The sequence below is a fragment of the Oncorhynchus keta genome, unplaced genomic scaffold (genome assembly GCF_023373465.1).
Source record: "Oncorhynchus keta strain PuntledgeMale-10-30-2019 unplaced genomic scaffold, Oket_V2 Un_contig_30374_pilon_pilon, whole genome shotgun sequence".
Classification (NCBI taxonomy): Eukaryota; Metazoa; Chordata; class Actinopteri; order Salmoniformes; family Salmonidae; genus Oncorhynchus; species Oncorhynchus keta.
In genome coordinates, this window is record NW_026287016.1 from 1,887 (window position 1) to 9,782 (window position 7,896).

At 43.5% G+C, this 7,896-nt stretch overlaps 1 pseudogene; it reads left to right on the forward strand.

The window, feature by feature from the left end:
• The first annotated feature begins 534 nt into the window (after window positions 1-534).
• LOC127923658 (intersectin-2-like) lies at window positions 535-7,600 on the forward strand (annotated as a pseudogene).
• Window positions 7,601-7,896: the final 296 nt, after the last annotated feature.

Here is a 7,896-nt window from a genome sequence, read left to right on the forward strand (position 1 = left end):
CTACGTCCCTCCCTGATACTGTTCTGTTGTATCTAACTACGTCCCTCCCTGATACTGTTCTGTTGTATCTAACTCGTCCCTCCTTGATGCTTTTCTGTTGTATCTAACTCTACGTCCCTCCCTGATACTGTTCTGTTGTATCTAACTCTACGTCCCTCCCTGATACTGTTCTGTTGTATCTAACTCTACGTCCCTCCTTGATGCTTTTCTGTTGTATCTAACTCTACGATGATGGCCTGACAGACGTGTAGGCCTGACAGACGTGTAGGCCTGACAGACGTGTAGGCCTGACAGACGTATATATATATATATGCCATTTAGCAGACGCTTTTATCCAAAGCGACTTACAGTCATGTGTGCATACATTCTACGTATGGGTGGTCCCGGGAATCGAACCCACTATCCTGGCGTTACAAGCGCCATGCTCTACCAACTGTGCTACAGAAGGACCTGTAGGCCTGATAGACGTGTAGGCCTGATAGACGTGTAGGCCTGACAGACGTGTAGGCCTGACAGACGTGTAGGCCATGACAGATGTGTCCTGATAGACGTGTAGGCCTGACAGACGTGTAGGCCTTGACGTGGAGGCCTGACAGACGTGTAGGCCTGACAGACGTGCAGGCCTGACAGACGTGTAGGCCTGATAGACGTGTAGGCCTGACAGACGTGTAGGCCTGACAGACGTGTAGGCCTGACAGACGTGTAGGCCTGACAGACGTGTAGGCCTGACAGACGTGTAGGCCTGACAGGTAACCTCGTGTAGGCCTGACAGAACAAACGTGCAGGCCTGACAGGCGTGTAGGCCTGACAGACGTGCCCAGGCCTGACAGGCGTGTAGGCTGACAGACGTGTGGCCTGACATACGTGTAGGCCTGACAGACGTGAGGCCTGACAGGCGTGTAGGCCTGACAGGCGTCAGAAGTAGGCCTGACAGACGTGCAGGCCTGACAGACGTGTAGGCCTGACAGATAAACAGTTTGACACCCTCTCTCTCCGTCTCCAGGTGACCTCAGTGTGTGGGCTATCTCTCCAGAAGAGAGGAACAAACATGATAAACAGTTTGACACCCTCTCTCCGTCTCCAGGTGACCTCAGTGTGTGGGCTATCTCTCCAGAAGAGAGGAACAAACATGATAAACAGTTTGACACCCTCTCTCCGTCTCCAGGTGACCTCAGTGTGTGGGCTATCTCTCCAGAAGAGAGAGGAACAAACATGATAAACAGTTTGACACCCTCTCTCCGTCTCCAGGTGACCTCAGTGTGTGGGCTATCTCTCCAGAAGAGAGGAACAAACATGATAAACAGTTTGACACCCTCTCTCCGTCTCCAGGTGACCTCAGTGTGTGGGCTATCTCTCCAGAAGAGAGGAAGAAACATGATAAACAGTTTGACACCTCTCTCCGTCTCCAGGTGACCTCAGTGTGTGGGCTATCTCTCCAGAAGAGAGGAACAAACATGATAAACAGTTTGACACCCTCTCTCCGTCTCCAGGTGACCTCAGTGTGTGGGCTATCTCTCCAGAGAGAGGAACAAACATGATAAACAGTTTGACACCCTCTCTCCGTCTCCAGGTGACCTCAGTGTGTGGGCTATCTCTCCAGAAGAGAGGAACAAACATGATAAACAGTTTGACACCCTCTCCCGTCTCCAGGTGACCTCAGTGTGTGGGCTATCTCTCCAGAAGAGAGGAACAAACATGATAAACAGTTTGACACCCTCTCTCCGTCTCCAGGTGACCTCAGTGTGTGGGCTATCTCTCAGAAGAGAGGAACAAACATGATAAACAGTTTGACACCCTCTCTCCGTCTCCAGGTGACCTCAGTGTGTGGGCTATCTCTCCAGAAGAGAGGAACAAACATGATAAACAGTTTGACACCCTCTCTCCCACCATGGGCTACATCTCAGGTACCAAGACACCGCATGCGTCCACACCAACATTTTACTACGTTTTCTCCCCATCTCTCCATACTGTGATGTCTTTTCTGTTGTCTCTCTCTCGTTCTCTCTTTCTCTCTCGTCTTCTCTCTCTCTCTCTCGTTGCTCTCTCTTTGCTCTCTCTTGTTTCGCTCTTTCTCTTTCTTTCTCTCTCTTGTTCTTGCTCTTTCTCTTTCTCTCTCTTGCTCTCTTGCTCTCTCGCTCTCTCTCTCTTGCTCTCTCTCTCTCTTTCTCTCTCTCTCTCTCTCTCTCCCTCTCTCTTGTTCTCTCTCTCCAGGGGAGCGGGCCAGGAAGTTCTTCTTGCAGTCGGGTCTTCCTCCTCGGTTCTTGCAGAGATATGGTACAGACAGACACACACATAGACAGACACATAGACAGACAGACAGACAGACAGACAGACAGACAGACAGACAGACAGACAGACAGACAGACAGACAGAGGAATTTCCAGGTGACTAAAGGAGAGCAGTCGTTGATAAGGTCATTTTAAAAGATTTTACAAGTTGCTCAACAGAGAATTATAATATTATTAACCTTAATCCTTAACAGTCTAAGCTGGATGGAGGGGGTATTTAGCTATTTGATTTTGATGAAACATTTGATTTGATTTATTAGGATCTCCATTAGCCAATGGCGACAGCTAGTCTTACTGTGGTCCGACATTACAGACAAAACCATTGAATTTGGCCTTACTGCTATTAGCACATAGAAATGCATTGGATACCAGATTCATACATGGAAAAACAGATGGTCAAAAATATATCAGAGAATAAAGTTTCATTTAAAGTTTCTGTCCTGTATCTGAGAGATATAAGAAAGACCAGGGTTGTTATTATTATTATTATCATTTGTTTATTTAATTTATTTTGGCGATAAACTACTTCCATATCCAGTCTCTTCAGAAAGTATTCACACCCCTGGACTTTACATTTAGTTACTTCCTGAATATAGAAGAATGGATTACATTGTCACTGGCCAGTAATAGATTACATTGTCATCGGCCAGTAATAGATTACATTGTCACCGACCAGTAATAGATTACATTGTCACTGGCCAGTAATAGATTCATTGTCACTGGCCAGTAATAGATTACATTGTCACTGGCCAGTAATAGATTACATTGTCACCGCCAGTAATAGATTACATTGTCACCGACCAGTAATAGATTACATTGTCACTGGCCAGTAATAGATTACATTGTCACTGGCCAGTAATAGATTACATTGTCACACACAATACCCAATACTGTCAAAGTGGAATTATGTTTTTCAACACTTTTACAAATTAATACAAAATGAAAAGCTAAAATGTCTTGAGTCAACAGTTATTCAATCCCTTTGTTATTGCCTAAATAAGTGAATGGGTAAAATGTGCTTAACAAGTCACTCTGTGTGCAGTAATAGTGTTTAGCATGATTTTTGAATGACTACCTCATCTCGGTACTCCACACATCTGTAGGGTCCCTCAGTCGAGCAGTGAATTTCAAACACAGATTCAACTACAAAGACCAGGGAGGTTTTCCATTGCCTCACAAAGAAGGGCACCTATTGGTAGATACAGATATTTTTAAAGCAGACATTGAATATCCCTTTGAGCATAGTGACAGTTATTAATTACACTTTGGATGGTGTATCAATACACCCAGTCACTACAAAGATACAGGTGTCCTTCCTAACTTAGTTTCCGGAGAGGAAGGAAACCGCTCAGGGATTTCACCATGAGGCCAATGGTGACTTTAAAACAGTTAGAGTTTAATGGCTGTGATAGGAGAAAACTGAGGATGGATCAACAACATTGTAGTCACTCCACAATACTAACCTAAATGACAGTGAAAAGAATGGAAACCTGTACACAATAAAAATATTCAAAAACATACATCCTGTTTGCAACAATGCACTAAAGTAATACTGCAAAAAATGTGGCAAAGAAACTACCTTTTTATCCTGAATACAAAGTGTTAGGTTTGGGGAAAATCCAATACAACAACACATTACTGAGTACAACTCTCCATATTTTCAAGCATAGACATGGCTGCATCATGTTATGGGTATGCTTGTCATTATTAAGGACGGGAGTTTTTCAGGATAAAAAAGAAACAGAATGGAGCTAAGCACTGGCAAAATCAGTCGGCTTTCCACCAGACACTGGGAGAAGAATTCACCTTTCAGCAGGATAATAACCTAAAACACAAGGCCAAATATACACTGGATTTTCTTACCAAGATGACAGTGAAGAAGAGTCCTGTAAACGCCAGCTGAGAGGCACTTAGGAAGTCCGCTACTGAATCACACACCGTCACAGAATACAGTAATAGTCCTCAGCCCTTGCGCCTCCAGTCAAACACTATAAACATTTATGAGAACAATCCATAACATTCTACCCGCACCTTGCGTGTGACTGGAACAATTGCAAAAATCGCTGAAGTTGGAGACTTTTATCTCCCTCACCAACTTCAAACATCAGCTATCTGAGCAGCTAACCGATCGATGCAGCTGTCCATAGTCTATTGGTAAATAGCCCACCCATTTTCACCTACCTCATCCCCATACTGTTTTTATTCATTTACTTTTCTGCTCTTTTGCACACCAATATCTCTACCTGTACATGACCATCTGATCATTTATCACTCCAGTGTTAATCTGCAAAATTGTAATTATTCGCCTACCTCCTCATGCCTTTTGCACACATTGTATATAGACTCCCCTTTTTTTCTACTGTGTTTTTGACTTGCTAATTGTTTACTCCATGTGTAACTCTGTGTTGTCTGTTCACACTGCTATGCTTTATCTTGACCAGGTCTCAGTTGCAAAAGATAACTTGTTCTCAACTAGCCTACCTGGTTAAATAAAGGTGTTCTCAACTAGCCTACCAGGTTAAATAAAGGTGTTCTCAACTAGCCTTCTGTAGCTCAGTTGGTAGAGCATGGCGCTTGTAACGCCAGGGTAGTGGGTTCGATTCCCGGGACCACCCATACGTAGAATGTATGCACACATGACTGTAAGTGTTCTAAATGGCATATATTATTATTATATTATTACCTGGTTAAATAAAGGTGTTCTCAACTAGCCTACCAGGTTAAATAAAGGTGTTCTCAACTAGCCTACCTGGTTAAATAAAGGTGTTCTCAACTAGCCTACCAGGTTAAATAAAGGTGTTCTCAACTAGCCTACCTGGTTAAATAAAGGTGTTCTCAACTAGCCTACCTGGTTAAATAAAGGTGTTAAGCAGGTTAAATAAAGGTGTTCTCAACTAGCCTACCAGGTCAAATAAAGGTGTTCTCAACTAGCCTACCAGGTTAAATAAAGGTGTTCTCAACTAGCCTACCAGGTTAAATAAAGGTGTTCTCAACTAGCCTACCTGGTTAAATAAAGGTGTTCTCAACTAGCCTACCAGTGTTCTCAAAACCTGGTTAAATAAAGGTGTTCTCAACTAGCCTACCAGGTTAAATAAAGATGTTTCAACTAACCTGGTTAAATAAAGGTGTTCTCAACTAGCCTACCTGGTTAAATAAAGGGTTAAACCTGGTTAAATAAAGGTGTTCTCAACTAGCCTACCTGGTTAAATAAAGGTGTTCTCAACTAGCCTATCTGGTTAAATAAAGGTGTTCTCAACTAGCCTACCAGGTTAAATAAAGGTGTTCTCAACTAGCCTACCAGGTTAAATAAAGGTGTTCTCAACTACCTACCAGGTTAAATAAAGGTGTTCTCAACTAGCCTACCAGGTTAAATAAAGGTGTTCTCAACTAGCCTACCTAGGTGCAACTAGCCTACCTGGTTAAATAAAGGTGTTCTCAACTAGCCTATCTGGTTAAATAAAGGTGCCTACCTGGTTAAATAAAGGTGTTCTCAACTAGCCTACCAGGTTAAATAAAGGTGTTCTCAACCAGGTTAAATAAAGGTGTTCTCCTACCTACCAGGTTAAATAAAGGTGTTCTCAACTAGCCTACCTGGTTAAATAAAGGTGTTCTCAACTAGCCTACCTGGTTAAATAAAGGTGTTCTCAACTAGCCTATCTGGTTAAATAAAGGTGTTCTCAACTAGCCTACCAGGTTAAATAAAGGTGTTCTCAACTAGCCTACCAGGTTAAATAAAAGGTGTTCTCAACTAGCCTGTTCTCAACTAGCCTACCAGGTTAAATAAAGGTGTTCTCAACTAGCCTACCTGGTTAAATAAAGGTGTTCTCAACTAGCCTACCAGGTTAAATAAAGATGTTCTCAACTAGCCTACCTGGTTAAATAAAGGTGTTCTCAGCCTACCTGGTTAAATAAAGGTGTTCTCAACTAGCCTACCTGGTTCAAATACCTGGTTAAATAAAGGTGTTCTCAACTAGCCTATCTGGTTAAATAAAGGTGTTCTCAACTAGCCTACCAGGTTAAATAAAGGTGTTCTCAACTAGCCTACCAGGTTAAATAAATGTGTTCTCAACTAGCCTACCAGGTTAAATAAAGGTGTTCTCAACTAGCCTACCAGGTTAAATAAAGGTGTTCTCAACTAGCCTACCTGGTTAAATAAAGGTGTTCTCAACTAGCCTCAACTACCAGGTTAAATAACCAGGTTAAATAAAGGTGTTCTCAACTAGCCTACCTGGTTTAAACTAACCAGGTTAAATAAAGGTGAAATCAATCAAATAAACTAACACTGGCAGATTGTGTATTACAGAAAGGGAAAATATAACAAATGCTAAACATTAACTTTATTCACAGTACACACACACACACACACACACACACACACACACACACACACACACACACACACACACACACACACACACACACACACACACACACACACACAGACGTGTGCTGGCATTCGATCTTGTGACCAGCTGCTCTCCAGCCACACACAGAGTAAGGAAGTAACACGTAATCAATATGTCTAGATGTTTGGATGGATATATGGATATTCCATAGTAATGACCCTCTCTGACCCCCAGGGCGCTGGCTGACATGGGTAAGGATGGGAAGATGGACAGGTTGGAGTTCTCCATCTCCATGAAGCTCATTAAGCTCAAACTGCAGGGCACGCCCCTTCTCCCAACTTTACCAATCATCATGAAGCAACCGCCAGTGCCCGCCCTTAACCCCTCCTCTACGGACGCCATGTCCGCCTCGCGCCACGGTACTTTAAAACAGACACGCGGACACACATGCGTAGACTTCTCTTCTGTTCTCAGTATGTCTGTAGATGCTTCATCTTAATATTTATTTTGTCTCTTTAATGTTGTGTGTCTCTCCAGGAATGGGTTCCGTGCCAAACCTTTCTATGATGCCTGGAGGCATCGCCATGCTCACCCTAACCTCTCATCCATGACACCTATGAGCGGCCTCACCCCCATGATCCCAACAGCTACAGGCATGGCCCCCTGGTTTCACGTCAACGATGCCCATTCCCTTGCTGCCGTCCATTGGCAGCCCCGCTTTGCCCAACGGCACTATGGGTATTCTACAGCAATTCCCACCAGGGTACATGGGGACAGGTAAGTCTCTGTCTCTGTATGTCTCTCTGTGTCTCTGTATGTCTCGCTCTGTCTCTGTATGTCTCTCTCTGTCTGTCTCTGTATGTCTCTCTCTCTGTCTCTGTATGTCTCTCTCTCTCTGTCTATGTCTCTCTCTCTCTCTGTCTCTCTATGTCTCTCTCTCTCTCTGTCTCTGTATGTCTCTCTCTCTGTCTCTGTATGTCTCTCTCTGTCTGTCTCTGTATGTCTCTCTCTGTCTCTGTATGTCTCTCTCTCTCTGTCTCTGTATGTGTCTCTGTGTCTCTCTTTGTGTCTCTCTCTCTGTCTCTGTATGTGTCTCTCTGTGTCTCTCTCATCAGTGGTTTTCAGCAGGTGTGTTGCAAAACGTTCCCTCATCTTATACACCCGGTTGATTAGATTTGGGAGCACCAGTGTCTCCTAAAGACAGCATCATACATTGAACTCATCTTTTATCCATGTTTCAGGCAGTTGTTACAGTTGTATAA